Source organism: Odocoileus virginianus, chromosome 5 (assembly GCF_023699985.2).
Source record: "Odocoileus virginianus isolate 20LAN1187 ecotype Illinois chromosome 5, Ovbor_1.2, whole genome shotgun sequence".
NCBI classification, from domain to species: Eukaryota; Metazoa; Chordata; class Mammalia; order Artiodactyla; family Cervidae; genus Odocoileus; species Odocoileus virginianus.
In genome coordinates, this window is record NC_069678.1 from 53103733 (window position 1) to 53123876 (window position 20144).

General features: G+C 38.0%; 1 pseudogene; it reads left to right on the forward strand.

The window, feature by feature from the left end:
• Positions 1-16031: 16031 nt before the first annotated feature.
• On the forward strand, positions 16032-16352 carry LOC110135871 (anaphase-promoting complex subunit 13 pseudogene; annotated as a pseudogene).
• Positions 16353-20144: the final 3792 nt, after the last annotated feature.

A 20144-nucleotide genomic window follows, 5' to 3' on the forward strand; every position in this document is an offset into this window, starting at 1 on the left:
TCACCTAAAAACACAGTAAATGAAAAAGAATTTCAATATAACTATTGAAAGAAGTTTTCATTTATTTATATGTTACTTTTCAATTAGGTCGTCTAATGAAGTCAAAGAATTTTTGTGATTCTCTCCCTAATTCTTCAAATGTAGTTCCTAGAGCAACAAAATTAGCATTACCCCAGGTTGCTAGAAATTTGGAATCTTGGATCCCATCTCAGATCAACTGAATCAGGAACTGCATTTTAATATAACTAAGAGAATTAATGCACATAAAGATTTCTGACTTTGTCCTTTTTTGACGTGTACCACAGACTAACTTCTTTTACTTTATAGGTAAAGAAATTGAGACTTAGAGAAGCCAAACAACAGCCTTAAAGGTCATGGCCAGGTTATGCCAGAAGTAGAATTAGCTGGGGCCCAGATGTTCTTTCCTTTACACCCATTAACAATCCAGTGGATGTACCCTTTATCCTGTTGTGTTCCATGGGCCTGTTTCAGACGTCTTTCTACAGGGCAGTGACTGGGATAACAATATGGAGATGACTTATTTCTTTGAAACCAGACAGAGGATTTTGCTATTCCAATCAGCCAAGACACACTGCTCCAGGGGGAATGAATAGCAAGTGCAAACAGTATGCAACAGAAAGATTTAAGGCAAGTAAGGGTTGTAGCCAGGTAAAATCACCACAGACATGGAGTTCAACACAGAGTTCCCTTTGTTGCATGAAGATGTAGCAAGTCTTTCAAAGAGACTTGCAGTGGTTGGCAATTCTTGGCCTGCCCAACATTTCTCTTTGCAGTGCCATTCATTCATTGAGAGAAACAAGGGATTTCAGCCTGTGACTGCATAGCTAAACCCTCTTCTTTGCCAAGTGATTAGAGAGCAGTGTGGGACTGCTTACTTTAAATGCCTTAATAGAATGAAATCAGGGATGTCATTCCTCTTTTTAAAATGCTGTTATCCATAGAGAGATGTAAATCTAATATTTTGACATATTGAAATTAACAGCTACAATGGTTATTCACTGGTTATTTGCATATGACTATTTCATGTCCTGGGACCTTTTTAAAAGCTTAAAGTATCTCCTGGGGAAAATTGGAAGCTCAAGGAAGTGGAATTCAGGAAATAGATGAGTTCTCTCCTGTATTTCAGTGCTTTTTACTATAGAATGAGATAATTTACTTATAGAAAATGTTTCTGGATTTATCATTAATTAATTTGTGCATTCATTTATTTTCATTTCACAGTTTTTCTCCAAAGGAATTTAAGCAGCTTCTAGGATCAAATTCATTAGAAGATAACAAATAGAATAGTTCAGGAATTAGGGTATAAAGAAAAATGAAGCTGATAAAATAAAGTATGCCTGGGGGCAAATGGGCTTCCATGGTGGTTCAAACAGTAAAGAATTACTTGCAATGTAGGAGTGAAAGTGAAGTCGCTCAGTCGTTTCTGATTCTTTGTGACCCCGTGGACTATAGCCCACCAGGCTCCTCCATCCATGGGATTCTCCAGGCAAGAATACTGGAGTGGTTTGCCATTTCCTTCTTCAGGGAATCTTCCTGACCCAGGGATCAAACCCAGGTCTCCCGCATTGCAGGCAGATGCTTTAACCTCTGAGCCACCACCTGTGTTCAATTCTTGGACTAGGAAGATCCCCTGGAGAAGCAAATGGCTACCCACTCCAATATTCTTGCCTGAAGAATGCGAACCTGGGGGGCTACAGTCCATAGGGCTGCAAAGAGTTGGACATGACTGAGTGACTAACACATGGGGCAATCCCCCAAATGCTTACTATTATACTATTATACATCAAATGAAATTGAAATGTAAATGTTTCTCAGCTCCTTATAATCATGAAAAAATAACAGATAGTCAGTAAGAGGATTAAAGTTATCTGTAGCAAAAAAGACGCTCCAAACTCAAAACAACATTTCCTGATCCTTGACTAGAAAGTTCTATAATTTTTTTCTATTAAAAAAAAAAAAAAAGCACTTTAAGATCCAAGTGTTTTGTCTCACATCATACAACTTTCTGAATAGGCAGGTTTCATATGATTAATTTTCATTTTAAAATTTGCCAAAATATAAAATTTAGACACAAAATTGATATATAAAATGAAAAATATAACAATTTTTGAAGTGCTAGAAATTTTTATTGGTATAGTTAAAACTTTTACTACTAAAAATAGATAATATCTGTTAATTTACAAATTAGCTATGAGGAGGTACCGATATGTGGCTCACAGTTTATATAAGGAGAAAAGATATATTGAAGATACACATGGCAATGAGAAAAACAAGTATAAAGCAATGCATCAGACCTAGCTACCTATGCAATGTGAACATATTCTTTAGGACACTTAGGTGACAAGCAGCCATTAATTGGCTAGTTGGCTTTCACATGCTGTCAATTAATCTTTAAAACCATTAAAGCCTAGCATGGCACTGGAGGAAAGCAATCACAGTAATCTTTCAAACTGGGAAACAAAGATTATTCTACTAATTAGTATCTTCTCTTTGCTGAAAGCAACTGGAATCTATGTTGGCATAAGCATGCAATTAGCAATCCTGCAAGGGTCTTCTTTCAGTTGTTTCTATATTTTATTTTAACATTTTCCTCTCATTTGATCTCTTCTTAAACATGTTTTGCTTTGTTTAGTTTTGTTCCTAGTACAACATATGGTATTTTTTTTTTTTTTTTGGTCTGTTAATAAGAAATGTAATGATTGCTGGGGGATCTTCTTGAAAAGTATATAAATACTAGAAACTCTGTAAATGTTCTAAAAATTTATATAAAATTCTCTAGTGTATGTACATGTACTACTTCATTCTTTAAACATTTATTACATGCTTTAAAAATTTATTACATTTATTACATGCAAAGTGTGAAAGTAAACTTAGACAGGTGGCCACCATCCTCAGCTTGATTTCTAGCTGAGAAGGTCACCATGAGACAAGTGATCATTTAACCACAAGTATACTAATTGAAGAATTGATGCTTACACGTTGTGCTGGAGAAGACTCTTGAGAGTCCCTTGCACTGGAAGATCAAACCAGTCAATCCTAAAGGAAATTAACCCTGGATATTCATTGGAAAGAACTGATGCTGAAGCTCCAATACTTTGGCCGCCTGATGTGAAGAGCCAACTCATTGGAAAAGACCCTAATGCTGGAAAAGATTGAAGGCCAAAGGAGAAGGCAGAGTATAAGATGGTTAGATAGCATCACTAACTCAATGGACATGGATTTAACCAAACTCTGGGAGATGGTGAGGGACAAGCAAGCCTGGGATGCTACAGTCCATGGGGTCATGAAGAGTTGGATATGACTTAGTGACTGAACAACAACAGCAGCAAATACTAAGTGTAGTGAAGGTGAAGGAAGTGCTATGGGAACATGTAGCTAATGGCAACTAGGGAAACTTTTCTTTAGGAAGTGCTTGTTGAGCTGGGATCTGATGGATGAGGAGGGTGTAACTACGAGAGAGAGAAGAGTGAGAGGGAAGAATTAGGAACTAGGTCGGGGAGATGACGCAGTATTTCTGAAGTTGCTGAGAAGGAACCTTTCATGTTCAAGGGCCTGAAGGGAGACAAATAGACTGTAGGTACAGTGTCTCAGTAAAAAGAAAAGAAGGGCTTCCCTGGTGGCTCAGTGGTAAAGAATCTGCCTGCCAATGCAGGAGATACAGGTTTGATCCCTGGTCTGGGAATATCCCACAAGCTGTGGAGCAGCTGTCTGCGCACCACAACTATTGAGCCCGTGCTCTAGAGCTCAGCAGCCACAACTACCGAGCCCACATGAACTGCAGTCTGCGCTCCACAACAGAAGAAGCCACGGCAAGGAGAAGTCTGTACACCACAACTAGAGAGGAGCCCCACTCACCGCAACGAGAGGAAAACCCCTGCAGCAACGAAGAGCCAGTGCCGCCAAAATAAGTAAATAAAGAAAAGTATTTTAAAATAAGGAGCAGGAAAGAAATCATCCCACTGATTGCAGCCCAATTCATTGTAGATTTTCCACTAAAGAAAGCAAAACCTAATGATAAGTGCTTTCCTGGAGCTCATACAGCCGGACCCTGCTGACAAGGCCACAGGCCCAGACTTTCAGCTCTTATGCTATGTGTGCTTGCCCTATTCTATACAATCTACCCAGGACTGCTCCTTGAACTTACCCAAAGCTCTTTTATTTCCTCCCCTTCTCTATACACAGAACATCATTAGTCTAAAATTATAATTAGACAAATAGTACCTGCCTCAAGGAGTGTGAAAAACACTTGGTTCAGTAAGAAGTGTGTAAAGAGGGCAGTGTCCCACTCACTGCAGCGTGTATTTCTGTAAGTACAGTAATTTGGAGGGAAGGAAAAGAGCCTAAAAACTAAGGCTTTATCCTACCTTCTATAATAATGGCCAATATACGATGTCCTCTAAAACCTCAATTAACAGGATGAGGCAGAGAGAAGTGCTAATCAATTTCATCAAAAGGCCTGTTTTATATCAAGATTAGCAAGACTAGCTCTCCAGTAGGAGAGAGCTGGGGTCCTGTGTATGCAGGCCACTAAGTCACACTGCCTGCTGGCACGTGGGATCATTTGGAAGAGGTCCTGCACTGGCATGAGGTTGGTATAGCTTTTTAATGCTTGTCATTTCAGAAACAGCAGCTCATAGTTGTATAGTCATAAGTGCAGACCCTACAAACCAGACTTTCATAGGGTGGGCTGCATTAAAAAATGATCCAACTCTTTAAGCCTGACACCACATTTCAGGTAGTAGAGATTGTTAAGTAACTGTTTTTTTTTTTTTTTTTTCTTTTCGTTAACAAAAGACAATCTAATATTGAAATCACCGAGTTGCTTAAAAATTGATGTTTTGCCTTTTTTTTATTGCTGTTTTTGTAGTTTTTAATGAAAGAGAGGCACAATGAAAAGCCTTCTCTCCACCTGAGTTTTTATGGAGAGTAAATCAGTCAGTAATGCCCATATAACTGTAGAGAGAATCAGGTAATGTTTTGTTCAAAGACCTTATCCCAGGATGTGCTTCACACTGAAATATTGAAGTTACTAAGGGTAACTTATAGGTTCTTAATGATGATTTTGGGGGTAACATGTCAAAACACAAATATGAAAGTAAAATGAAGTTACATATTTGAATATTATATAGCAGTTTGAAACAGTGGTATGCAACTATATGGATGAACATTAGCAACATAATAGTAAATGAAAAAAGGTTCTGAAAGATTAAATACTGTATGCTGAAGTTAAAAATTAAAACATATTAATTATATATATATATAATGAAATACATAAAAATAGATGCCAGGTAAAGAAGAATAATGGCTGCCCACTCCAGTATTCTCACCTGGAGAATCCCATGGACAGAGGAGCCTGGTGGGCTACAGTCCATAGGGCTACAAAGAAACACAACTGAGCGACTAACTTTCAAAGATGAACATGGTATTCAGGATAATGGTTAATTTGGGTTAGAGAAAAGAGCACTAGGATGATGGGGAAACCACACTGTTAGACTTTAGCTGATGCCAAATACTAGTTGTTCCCTTGGATCGTGGATTCTCAGGTATTTATTTCCGTCTAAACACAATCAAACATATATAATAGATTGATTTAAAAAAAAATGTCCTGAGTTTTTCCTCACTTTCTATTCCTGCCTCTTGCAGTGATTTTATAATTGCACTCTGCAGAAGTGAGGGAGAAAGATTCCAGAAATAACAGACATTCCTGACCCTGACTGGTCATTTTAATTGTTCCTTTGAAAGAAGAAGAGATTTACAAACATGGCCAGCCTGTCATACACAACTGGAAGGGCAACATGTAGCATTGTGGGTGATCTACAGAGCCTCAGACCACCAGCAAACTTCCACTTGAGAAAAGCCTGTGTAGAAATAAAGTACAGACATTCCAAATTATGACGTTTTCTCAGATTACATGCTTTACATTTCAAAGCTGTGTGGCACTTTAAAGATTAGGATTTATTGGGTGAAAGTGGTGTAGAGCATGGAAGAGGGAGTGAATCAGAATTGCATGGTGTTGGGAGAGGCCTTTTAATAAATGCATAATTTTGATGTGTGTGTTTGTATTATATCACAGGTCTTCAAACAGTCAATCCTGGTCTTCCAGCTCATAATGATTTTTTTTTTTTTTTTTTACAATTCTAACAGAGGGTCTTTTGTGGGGGAAAACTCATCTTGCCCATATTAACAAATTTACCAATTGGTATGCAACATGGTGTGGTGCTTGGTTATTTGCAGTTTTGGAAATCTCTATTCCCCATGGATTTCTTATTACAGCTAGTTCAATATCCGGCTTTCACTGTACTAGTCAGTACTTTTACCACTAGTGCCTTCTTTCTGCAGCAATAATCATATAATTTTTAGGCTTTGGGTTGCTATCTTAAAGTATTATGCTTTCTAGGGATATATGCATTTTACTAAGAAATCTTTGAACAATGGCCGTGGTCAACATACCTTTTGCTAATTAAATTTCAGAGCAATTGGCATCTATATGCTGCTTGTTTCAAGTTAGCCTATAAACTGACTTGGGATGTGATGTTCTAGTTGGGGTGCTTATAAATCGTGTTGTTTCTATTCGTATTGAAATAGTATTAGTAGCACTGTTTCTGAAATAACATGTGGAATTTTTATTTCAGTATCCAAACTGGCCTCAGAGCTGCAGTATTCAATAGGAAGACACATTGTTTTGGCAAGGATCCAAGAGAGAAAGATAATAACTCATTCTGTTAGATCCCTACTGCTGGTTCAACTAAACATGAATTCAGCTAAATTATCTATGCTGATGGAGGGGAAAAGTGACCTAAGTGATCAGAAACTTGAAAGGAAAAAAAGATTGCCTGGATAATACAGAGACAATCTTTCTAAAACAAATGTTTAAAATTACCCTACTTAGTTCTTTCAGAATTCAGTACTGATTTTCTTCTCTCTTGGAGCTGGTTAGATGGGGACTTAAGCATTTTGCACAATGAAAAATAATAGTATTAACAGAAAAAAAAAACATTAATAAGGTGGCTCTGTGGTCAAGAATCCATCTATAATGTAAGAGATGAGGGTTTGATCCCTGGGTCAGGGAGATTCCCCCAGAGAAGGAAATGGCAAGACATTCCAGTATTCTTGCCTAGGAAATCCATTGGACAGAGGGGCCTGGTGGGCTACAATCCACGGGATCACAAAAGAGTTAGACATGGTATAGCAACTAAACAATAACAACAAAAATCTATTGAACACCTACTTTTGTTGTATATATATCTATAAATAAGATATGATTATGTCTACTTTGTTTTTTCAGGGTTTGTGTGTGTGGATTTCTTACTAGAGTAAAGGCTAACAAAATTTATCCATATTAAATATTTAAACAAAATCATTGAGCAGCTATGTTTTCTTTACATATGAACATCTGTATACTATTGTAACACATATTTATTTAAAAAATTCAAATAATATTAAAAAGTTATAATGATGGGTGATAAAAAAGAATTATAATAAAAAGTTATAATCATCTGCCTTTCTCCTTTCACAAATCTAGACTCCTTCTCCACAGATAAAACGACTTTGTAATCATTTAGATATTTCCTTAAATGCTTTTTAAACAAAAACTAAAAAAATAAAACTATTCTACTCTTTCTGTGGTTGTATTTTGAGAAGTGAAGATTTTGCATTGTTAGGTTTTTCATTAGGCATATGGTTAGGTGGCATCACTAACTCAACGGGCATGAGTTTGACCAAACCCCGGGAGATGGTGGAGGACAGAGGAGACTGGCATGTTAGAGTCCATGGGGTCACAAACAGTAGGACATGACTTCAGTTCAGTTCAGTCACTCAGTTGTGTCTGACTCTTTGTGACCACGTGGACTGCAGCATGCCAGGTCTCCCTATCCATCACTAGCTCCTGGAGCTTGCTCAAGCTCATGTCCACTTGAGTCGGTGGTGCCTTTCAACCATCTCATCCTCTGTTATCCCCTTCTCTTCCTGTCTTCAATCTTGCCCAGCATCAGGGTCTTTTCCAATGAGTAAGCTCTTCGCGTCAGGTGGCCAATGTATTGGAGTTTCCACTTCAGCATCAGTCCTTTCAAGGAATATTCAGGATTGATTTCCTTTAGGATTGACTAGTTGGATCTCTTTGCAGTCCAAAGGACTCTCAAGAGTCTGCTCCAACACTACAATTGAAAAGCATCAATCCTTTGGCACTCAGCTTGCTTTATAGTCCAACTCTTGCATCCATACATAACTACTGGAAAAATCAGGGCCTTGACTAGATGAACTTTGTTGACAAAGTAATGTCTCTCCTTTTTAATATGCTGTCTAGGTTTGTCACAGTTTTTCTTCCAAGGAGCAAGCATCTTTTAATTTCATGGCTGCAGTCACCATCTGCAATGATTTGAGGGCCCAAGAAAGTCTGCCACTGTTTCCCCAACTATTTGGCCTGAGTGATGGGACTGGACACCATGATCTTTGTTTTTTGAATCTTGAGTTTAAGCCAGCTTTTTCACTTTCCTCTTTCAGTTTCATCAAGGGGCTCTTTAGTTCCTCTTCACTTTCTGCCACAAGGGTGGTGTTATCTGCAAAGGTTATTGATATTTCTCCAAGCAATTTTGATTCCAGCTTGTGTTTTATTCAGCACGGCATTTCATACGAAGTTCTCTGCATAAACAGGCTTCAATATACAGCCTTGATGTACTCCTTTCACAGTTTTGAACCAGTCGTTGTCTGGTTCAGCCCATGTCTGATTCTAACTATTGCTTCTAGACCTGTATATAGTTTCTCAGGAGGCAGATAAGGGGTATCCCCATCTCTTGAAGAAGTTTCCATAGTTTGTTGCCATCCACACAGTCAAGGGCTTTGGCCTGTCAATAAAGCAGAAGTAGATGTTTTTCTGGAATTCTCTTGCCTTTTCTATGATCCAGTGGATGTTGGTTGATTTCTGGTTCCTCTGCCTTTTCTAAATCCAGCTTGAGCATCTGGAATTTCTCAGTTCATATACTGTTGAAGCCAAATTTGGAGAATTTTAAGCATTACCTTTGCTAGCATGTGAGATGAGTGCAACTGTGTGGTAGTTTGAACATTCTTTGGCATTGCCTTTCTTTGGGATTGGAATGAAAACTGACCTTTTCCAGTCCTGTGGCCTCTGCTGAGTTTTCCAAATTTGCTGGCATATTGAGTGCAGCACTTTCACAGCATCATCATTTAGGATTTGAAATAGCTCAACTGGAATTCCATCACCTCCACTAGCTTTATTTGTAGTGATGCTTCTTAAGGCCCACTTGACTTTGCGTTCCAAGATGTCTGGCTATGGGTGAGTGATCACACCATCGTGTTTATCTGGGTAATTAAGATCTTTTTTTGAGTAGTTCTTCTGTATATTCTTGTGACCTCATCTTAATATATTTTGCTTTTGTTACATACATAACATTTCTGCCCTTTATTGTGCCCATCTTTGCATGAAATGTTTCCTTGGTATCTCTAATTTTCTTGAAGACATCTCTAGTCTTGCCATTGCATTGTTTTTCTCTATATTTGCATTGATTGCTGAAGAAGGCTTTTTTATCTCTCCTTGCTATTCTTTGGAACTGCATTCAGATGGGCATATCTTTGCTCCATTACCTTTTGCTTCTCTTATCTTCTCAGCTATTTGTAAGGCCTACTCAGACACCATTTTGCCTTTTTGCATTTCTTTTTCTTGCAGATGACTATAGCCCTCATAGTCAACAAGGGTCTGAAATGCAGTACTTGGGGGGTGCAATCTCAAAAATGACAGAATGATCTCTATTTGTTTCCAAAGAAAACCATTCAATATCACAGTAAGCCAAGTCTATGCCCCAACTGCTAATGCCAAAGAAGCTGAAGTTGAATGGTTCTATGATGACCTACAAGACCTTCTATAACTAACATTAAAAAAGGTGTCCTTTTCATCATAGGGGACTGGAAAGCAAAAGTAGGAAGTTAAGAGATACCTGAAGTAACAGGCAGGTTTGGTCTTGGAGTACAAAATGAAACAGGGCAAAGGCTAACAGAGTTTTGCCAAGAGAATACACAGGTCATAGCAAACACCCTCTTCCAACAATAGAAGAGATGACTCTACACATGGACATCACTGAATATACTGAAATTAGATTAATTATATTCTTTGCAGCCAAAGATGGAGAAGCTTGTATAGTCAGAAAAACAGGACTGGGAGCTGACTGTGGCCCAGATCATGAGCTCCTTATTGCAAAATTCAGACTTAAATTGAAGAAAGTAGGGAAAAGTTCTAGACCATTCAGATATGACCTAAAAAAGTCCCTTATGATTATACATGACTTAGCAACTGACAATAATAACAAAGTAGTTCAAAATGAACTCTCCTCAAATTTAGTAGCCTAAAACAACAAACATGTATTATGTCACAGTTTCTGGAAGTCAGGCATCCAGGAGCCCATATAGCTGGTTGGTTTTGCTCAGCATCTCTCATGAAGGTGCCATTGAGATGTTAAGTGGGGCTGCATCATTTGAAGCTTCATTTGGGGTTGGACAATCAAATTCTAAGAAGCCTCATTCCGGCGGCTGTTGGAGAAAAGCTTCAGTTCTTTGCCACATGGGACACTTCAAGGATCCTCAAAACTTTGTGTATCCTCAAGCATGGCAGCTGATTACCCCCAGAGCATACACACAAGCACAGGTATTTTTGAGTTAAAAGGATACTGTAACCTTTTGTAACCTCATCTTGTGCATGACATACTATAATTTCTGTTCCATTCTGTTGGTCATACAGTGGACGTTTGTCCACTGCAAGAGGGAGTTTTCTGAGGGAATGGACACCAAGAGGCAGAGCCACTGGAGTTCCTCAAAAGGGCTGAATATCATAATTTGTAGCACTCTATCCCTTTGAGTCTTCTGCTGCTCCCAGTTTCTCTTAGTTAATCAGATTACCCAATGTGGTAATAGCAAAATTATATTTAGATCAAAGCTCAGCTTATATCATATGGCTATTAGAGGTATATTTTGAGACTTCACATGTCTGAGAATTTATATCCTAACTTAGTTTGTCAGGGCATAAAATTCTAGGATGAAAATAATTTTTCCCACAGAATTTCAAACACATGGCTCAATTTTTGTTTATCTCTTGTGGTTGCCTTTAGAAAGTGAGACACCACTCCTATTCCCAGTTTTTATATATTTATTTCTGGAAAACTTTAAGGCTTTCTCTTTATTTGTGGTGTTTTGAAATTTTTCAGTGGTGTACCTCGTAAGGTTGCAGTACAGAATGCCTCATTAAATTTGAATTTCAGATAAATGATAAATACATTTCTCACAGAAGTGTGTCCCAAACATTGCATGTAACACATTATACTACAAATCATTATTATACTTAAAATTTTATGGCCCACCTTGCATTTTTATTTGCTGGATTTGCCAAACCTAGTATCTCAGAGGGATCCATCCTTCTTCCTTCCTTCTTTCCTGTCTTTCCTTCCCTCTCTGCCTCCTTATCTACCCGCCTCTCCTATCTGTCTGTTGGTCTTTTTCCATCTCTCTATCTTCTTCTTTCAACTGTGTGGAAAACTTTGCTATTCAGTTTGGGGAGATGAAATAAAGATTATTTCTAAAATATCTCCTCCTCCTTGTTCTCAGTTAAGTGCCTGACACACATGCTCTCTTCTGGGGAGACTGAGGAGCATTCTTCTGGTTGTATGTGATGGAGATGGGACCTGGTTACAAATTTTCCTTATTTAGATTTTTTGGTCTAAATGGTCTTGCTTCAGTTATATCACAATTACTATCTTCTCTGATACCTACCCCATGGCTTTAACTTACACACATTTCAATGGATGTGTGTCCTGAATTGGCTTGTATGTTTTGTCATTTTATGCAGGATTTTAGCTTTTAGAACTTAAGGTTAATTTTGCTGAGTTAAGACTATATTCTTTTCTTTTTCTAAAGTTTTCTGCCTTTACTTACTTCTTGTGTTAGTTTGAGGTCATCTAAGAGGCAGACACCAAGATTGTTTAGATACATCAGAAATATTACTCCTCATAGGAAATGCCTGTGAGGAGAAAACAATAGAGGGACCTGATGGTGGCTGGGAGATCTGTCAGACCAGTTTGCAGTTTTGATATTTTGAAGGAGTGACGAAAGGAAGAAAAATTGAGTGGAGGAGTTTTAGGTAGAAATACAATTCAGAGAATTTAGTAAAGTTGATGAAATTGATCAAGCTAAAGTCACCTCTCAAAGAAGTCCACATCTCCCAGGACTTGACCTGTTTTAGTATTCTTGCAAAGCTTATTCCTTGGCAGGAGCAGCTTATGGGAAAGTTGGCCTCACTGTAAATGCGGTGTTATATTTCAGAGTAAAATAGATGAGCTGCTGGTCATTTATGCTCCCCACAGTAGAAGATCTGAGACGTGCATTTTCATGGCAACTATATTCCTCCTCTTCCATTCACTCTATCCTTATGGTTTGTGATTATAGTTAGCACCCCCCCCACATATATGTTTTAGCACAGAATTTCACAGAAACATACACCACAAAAACATACATATACAGATATGTGTATATGTTTATATATATATGTATATATACACACACACACACACACACACACACACACACACAGAGGTTACTGCTGGAGAAGAAAATGGCAACCCACTACAGTATTCTTGCCTAGAGAAACCTGTGGACAGAGGAGCCTAGTGGGATGCTATCCATAGGGTCACAGAGAGTTGGACACGACTGAAGCGACTTAGCATGCATGCATGCATTGGAGAAGGAAGTGGCAACCCACCCCAGTGTTCTTGCCTGGAGAATCCCAGGGACAGAGGAGCCTGCTGGGCTGCTGTTTATGGGGTCGCACAGAGTTGGACATGACTGAAGTGACTTAGCAGCAGCAGCAGAGGCTAATACATAGAAAAACATATATATATATATGAATATGTTTATGTGTGTGTGTGTATATATATAAGTCACTTAGCAGCAGCAGCAGAGGCTAATACATAGAAAAACATATATATATATGAATATGTTTATGTGTGTGTGTGTATATATATATATATATATGATCATGAACTCATTGTTGCAAAATTCAGACTTATTTGTTGCAAAATTCAGACTTAAATTGAAGGAAGTAGAGAAAACCACTAGGCCATAAAGGTATGACTTAAATTAGATCTCTTAAGATTATACAGTGGCAGTGACAAACAGATTCAGATTAGATCTGATTGACAAAGTGCCTGAAGAACTAAGGATGGAGGTTTGTAGTATTGTACAGGAGGCAATGATCAAAATCATCCATAAGAAAAAGAAATGCAAAAAGAGATTCAGATTAGATCTGATTGACAAAGTGCCTAAAGAACTAAGGATGGAGGTTTGTAGTATTGTACAGGAGGCAATGATCAAAATCATCCACAAGAAAAAGAAATGCAAAAAGGCAAAATTGTAGTTTGAGGAGGCCTTACACAGCTGAGAAAAGAAGAGATGCAAAAGGCAAAGGAGAAAAGATAAATTATACCCATCAGAATTCAGAGCTCGAAAGAATAGCAAGGAGAGATAAGAAACTCTTCCCAAGTGATCAATGCAAATAAGTAGAGGAAAACAATAGAATGGGAAAAACTAGAGATCTCTTTAAGAAAATTAGAGATACTAAGGGAATATTTTATGCAAAGATGGGCACAATAAAAGAAAGAAAATGTATGGACCTAACAGAAACAGAAGATATTAAGAAGAGGTGGAAAAGATAAACAGAATAACTATACAAAAGAGATCTCAATGACCTGGATAACCATGATGGTGTAATCACTGACCTAAAGCTAGACATCCTGGAGTGTGAAGTCAAGTGGGCTTTAGGAAACATCACTACGAGCAAAGCTAATAAAGCTAATGGAATTCCAGCTGAACTATTTCAAATCCAAAAAGATGATGCTGTGGAAGCGCTGTATGAGATATACCAGTTTTCAAATTTGGAAAATTCAGCAGTGGCCACAGCAGTGGAAAAGGTCAGTTTTCATTCCAATCCCAAAGAAAGTCAATGCCAAAGACTATTCAAGCTACCACACAATTGCAGTTACCTCACACGCTAGCAAAGTGATGCTCAAAATTCTTCAAACTGGGCCTCAACAGTATGTGAACTGAGAAATTCCAGATGCTCAAGCCGGATTTAGAAAAGTCAGAAGAACCGGGGATCAAATTGCCAACATCTGTTGGATCATAGAAAAAGCTAGATAATTCCAGAAAAATATCCATTTCTCCTTAATTGACTACTCTAAAGCTTTTGACTGTGTTCAGTTCAGTTCAGTTACTCAATCGTGCCTGACTCTTTGCAACCCCATGGACTGCAGCACGCCAGGTTTCCCTGTCCATCACCAATTCCCAGAGCTTACTCAAGCTCATGTCTATTGAGTAGGTGATGCCATCCAACCATCTCATCCTCTGTTGTCCCCTTGACCTCCCACCTTCAATCTTTCCCAACATAAGGGTCTTTTCCAATGAGTCAGTTCTTCCCATCAGGTGGCCAAACTATTGGAGTTACAGCTTCAGCATCAGTCCTTCCAATGAATATTCAGGACTGATTTCCTGTAGGATGGACGGGTTGCATCTCCTTGCAGTCCAAGGGAGTCTCAAGAGTCTTCTCCAACACCACAGTCCAAAAACATCAATTCTCTTGTGCTCAGCTTTCTTTATAGTCCAAGTCTCACATCCATACATGACCCTGGAAAAACCATAGCTTTGAATAAATGGACCTTTGTTGGCAAAGAAAAGTCTCTGCTTTTTAATTTGCTGTCTAGGTTGGTCATAGCTTTTCTTCCAAGGAGCAAATGTTTTTAATTTCATGGCTGCAGTCACCATCTACAGTGATTTTGGAGCCCCCCAAATAAAGTTTGTCACTGTTTCCACTGTTTCCCCACCTATTTCCCATGAAGTGATGGGACCTGATGCCATGATCTTAGCTTTCTGAATGTTGAGTTTTAAGCCAACTTTTTCACTCTCCTTTTTCACTTTCATCAAGAGGGTCTTCAGTTCTTCTTTGCTTTCTGCCATAAGTGTGGTGTCATCTGCATATATGAGGTTAATAGCATTTCTCCTGCCAATTTTGACCAGTTTGTGCTTCATTAAGCCTGGCATTTTGCATGATATATTCTGCATATAAGTTAAATAAGCAGGGTGACAATATACAACCTTGACATACTCCTTTCCCTATTTGGGGCCAGTCTGTTGATCCATGTCCAATTCTAACTGTTGCTTCTTGACCTGCATATAGATTTCTTGTGAGGGAGGTAAGGTTGTCTGGTATTCCCATATCTTGAAGAATTTTCCAGTTTGTTGTGATCCTCACAGTCAAAGGCTTTGGTGTAGTCAACAAAGCAGAAATAGATGTTTTTCTGGAACTCTCTTTGCTTTTTCGATGATCCAGTGGATGTTGGCAATTTGATCTCTGGTTCCTCTGCCTTTTCTAAATCCAGCTTGAATATCTGGAAGTTCACAGTTTGCATACTGTTTTGAGCAAGAATTTTGAGTATTATTTTGCTAGTGTGTGAGATAAGTGCAACTGTGCAGTAGGCCGAACATTCTTTGGCATTGCCTTTTTTTTGGGATTGGAATGAAAACTGACCTTTTCCAGTGACTTTGACTGTGTTGATCACAATGAACTGTGAAAAATTCTTAAAGTGATGGGAATACCAGACCACCTTACTTGCCTCCTCAGAAACCTGTATCAGGTCAAGAAGCAGCAGTTAGAACCAGACATAGAACAACAGACTGGTTCCAAATTGGGAAAGGAATACATCAAGGCTGTATGTTGTCATCCTGCTTATTTAACTTATATGTAGAGTACATCATGTGAAATGCTGGGCTGGATGAAGCACAAACTGGAATCAATGTTGACAGAAGAAATATCGATAACCTTAGATATGCAGATGACATTACCCTTGTCGCAGAAATCGAAGAGGAACTAAAGAACCTTTTGATGAAGTTGAAAGAGGAGAGTGAAAAAACTGGATCCCGTGGGGTGGGATCCCACGCCTGTACGGACAGTGGTGGCCCGAGAGGGTCATATTTAGCGGGGAAAAAGGCATTCCAGGTCCCATCCGACAAGATCAAAGCTGCAAGAGAATGGACAGTGAGGTACAGAGAGATGGAAGGATCTTGGATTTGACTGACGATGCTTGGCGAGAAGACAAACTGCCTTATGAGGATGTTGCAAGTACCAGTGAATGAGCTCCCTGAACCCGAACAGGACAACGGAGGCACCACAGAGTCTGTTAAAGAACAAGAGATGAAGTGGACAGACTTGGCCTTACAATACCTCCATAAGAATGTTCCCCCCATAGGAAACTGACACCTGGCTCCTTGTTAATTGACAGATTTTTTTTTTTAATACAGATATAAAACATTTTATTTCTGTCTCCTAACTTAAATCTTTTAGTGATAGATCAATGCTCAAAAATATACAACTAACTTTGTGGCAGCAAAATGCAATGTGAAAATACTCAAATCAGGTTGAGAAGTTGATTGCAGTTTCTTAGGGATGTAGATCATCTGGCCCTTTGAACCTAAAGTTCTTCATTGACTAGCTTGTGTTTGAACATGGTTCATTAAACATTTGCCTTTAATTCTGGGGAAAGAAAAAGTCAACATTCAAAAAATGAAGATCATAGAATCTGGTACCATCACTTCATGGCAAATACATGGGGAAACAATGGGACAATAACAGACTTTATTTTCTTGGGCTCCAAAATCACTGCAGATATGACTATAGCCATGAAATTAAAAGGTGCTTGCTCCATGGAAGAAAAGCTATGACCAACCTAGTCAAGATCCATCTAGTCACAGCTATGGTTTTTCCAGTAGTCATGTATGGATATGAAAATTGGATCATAAAGAAGAATTGATGCTTTTGAACTGTGGTGTTGGAGAAGACTCTTGAGAGTCCTTTGGGCAGCAAGGAGATCCAACCAGTCCATCCTAAAGGAGATCAGTCCTGAGTGTTCATTGGAAGGACTAATGTTGAAGCTGAAACTCCAATGTTTTGGCTGCTTGATGTGAAGAACTGACTCATTTGAAAAGACTCCGATGCTGGAAAATATTGAAGGTGGGAGGAGAAGGGGATGACAGAGGATGAGATGGTTGGATGACATCACCAACTCAATGGACATGAGTTTGAGTAAACTCCAGGAGTTAGTGATGGACAGGGAAGCCTGGTGTGCTTTAGTCCATGGTGTTGCAAAGAGTCGGACATGACTGAATGACTGAACTCAACTGAACTGATGCGAAGAGCTGACTCCTTGGTAAAGATTCTGATGCTGGGAAAGACTGAAGGCAGGAGAAGGAGACAACAGAGGACACGATGGCTGGATGGCATCACTAACTCAATGTACATGAATTTGAGCAAGCTCCAATTGTTGTTGAAGGACAGGTAATCCTGTCATGCTGCAGTCCATGAGGTTGCAAAGTTCAGACATGACTGAGTGACTGAAACACAAATATATAGATATCCTATATGGTGTGTGTCTTATATACAAAAGCATTCCTATGTTATTAAGTCTTCTCAGATTAATTATTTTACCCTCCAAAGCTGTGTGGCACTTTAAAAATAAGGATTTTTGAGATAGAAGTGATTTATGGCTGTGATAGAAAGATCAGTATTGAGGGATTAAATATTATTACTATTGTAATAATTGTAGTTATTACTGTTATTCCCACTTTGATGATGGTTTAGTGGTTTAGTCACTAAATTATGTCTGATTCTTGAAACCCAATGGACTGTAACCATCCAGACTTCTGTGTCCATAGGATTTTCAAGGCAAGAAAAGTGGAGTGGGTTGTCATTTTCTTCTCCAGGGGATCTTCCCAATGCAGGGATCAAATTCAGGTCTCCTGCATTGTAGGCAGGAGTCTCCTGCATTGCAGATGGATTCTTTACTGACTGAACCACCAGGGAAGCCACTTTATCAAAGAGGAAGTAAGATGCAGAGAAATGAAGCAGATTTCTCAACGTCACACAGCCCTTTTGTGATTGAACTTGGATTTGAATCTAGATAGTCTGACCATATAGACCATCTATTTTCCACTGCAATATGTTATCCTCATTTCCATAGTATAGCTTTGTGATAAAATAAGCTTTGTTTATTCAGGTTCAAAAGTAGGTTTGCTTAATATACCTTAGGAACATCTGAACACCTAATATCTTCATGATAGACTTTATTTGTGGAAAATTGTACTTTATGAAAGGCTTGGTTTCTCTTTTATATCATTTTATAACAAATCACCACCCTGAGTTTTAGTGATTTAAAATAACAGCAGTCACCTCTTATTTCTTATGGTTTTTGTTAAGTCAGAAATTCGAGGGCATAACAGAGATGGCTTGTCTCTCATCTATGATATCTAGAGTGTGAGTTGTAAGAGTCAGCGGCTTGATACTGAATTCATCTGAGAGGTCCTGCATCCTAGGTTTAATTGTTGATGTTCGCTGTTGGCTGGAAGCTTGGGTAAAAGTGCTGCTTGACACACTTGCCTGGGACTTCTCCATATGGATTGGGTTTTGTTTGTTTGTTTGCTGTCTTCTTTTTTTTTTTTAAATAATAGGTGGTTAGTTTCTAAGGCAAGCATTCTGCAAGAGTAAGAATGAGAACATATTGCCTTTTTAAAATCTACCTTGGAGATTTCATACATTTCTACCACATTCTATCAGTAAAGGCTGTTACAAAATTCCACACTTGTTGAGGGTTTAAGAGAAGAAAAATAGACCTCGGCTCTTGAGGAAGATGTGTCAATATAACATGGTCAGAAGAACAGGTTAGATGGGATAGCTCTATGTACCTACCTATCTACACTTGTATGGCTTCATTTGGAAAATAGAGTCTTCCATATATCCTTGAATGAAAAACAATGGGAAAACTGGAAAAGATCTAATTTGTACTTGATAGTGAGTATAGTGTAAATTTCTTAATATACTCATCAATTTTGGTAACATTTTATAAATACTGTAAATATATTACTGCATTAAAATAGAGAAGATATCAAGAAAAACTAATCTTTGGTCAAGACTTGTCTACTAAGGAGCAGTTTCTCTTCAAGTAGCTTTGTTTTGTCTAACAAGCTGTCCTTTCTGTAGTCTCTGTTAGGATGGTATAAGATCCAAAGTGTTGGATCCACACACAGTGTTTAAGTTTCAGTAGTCACATTTACTGCTTTTTTACCTTGGGCAAGTTATTTAGCTTCTGTAAGTCTCAGTACCCTTCTCTATGAAATGGAGAATGATAATAGCTAGTTTATATTGATAGAAAAAGTGAATGGTTAAAAGAAATAATACATACAAAATACATGGCATGGAATACATCATTGTTATGTTTCCCTCCACTTGGAAACATGTCTTTGGAAGAGGATTCCTCTTTGGATCAGTTTAAAGTAAGAAAATCTTTTGAAGCTATAATTATCTTTTCATGTAGATTCCAAATAGGTTATGCTAAAAAATTCACTTGAAAAACATAAAAAATATATTTGATTTATTTTATTTATTTAACTTGTGGTATAAAAACTTGAGAATAACCTAAAAATAGTGCCCAGAATTCTTGATTGTGTGACACACTAATTCATTAAAAAAAAAATCTTTATTGGGGATCCCTTATACACCAGAATCAAAGGACTGGGCAAATCAGTGAACAAGGTATGCATGTCCTAATATACAAAAAAAATGTTTGCATGTTTGTTGTATATTTTTGTATATTATGCATGTACTAATTGATGAACAAAATATTTATATGCTTATTGCATATTTTTGTTGTATTACATGTTGCTCTTCTGCTCTTTTTGCAACATCTTGATGATAATTTATCTCCCATATTTTAATAACTTTACTGCTTCACATGTTCATTCCACATGACAGTTGTTTACATCTTCCTTTTCCTTTATTTTAGAACTTTTGAAGGAGTCAGAGAACATCTGTCTTACTGAAAGTCACAGAAATTTTGAGTCATAGATTGAATAAAATGTAACAGCTTCCTGTTTAACCTTTATTGCTTTTAAAACATACTGGGTTCTAAGAAATTAAAAGATACTTACTCCTTGGAAGGAAAGTTATGACCAACCTAGACAGCATATTAGAAAGCAGAGACATTACTTTGCCAACAAAGGTCCATCTAGTCAAGGCTATGGTTTATCCA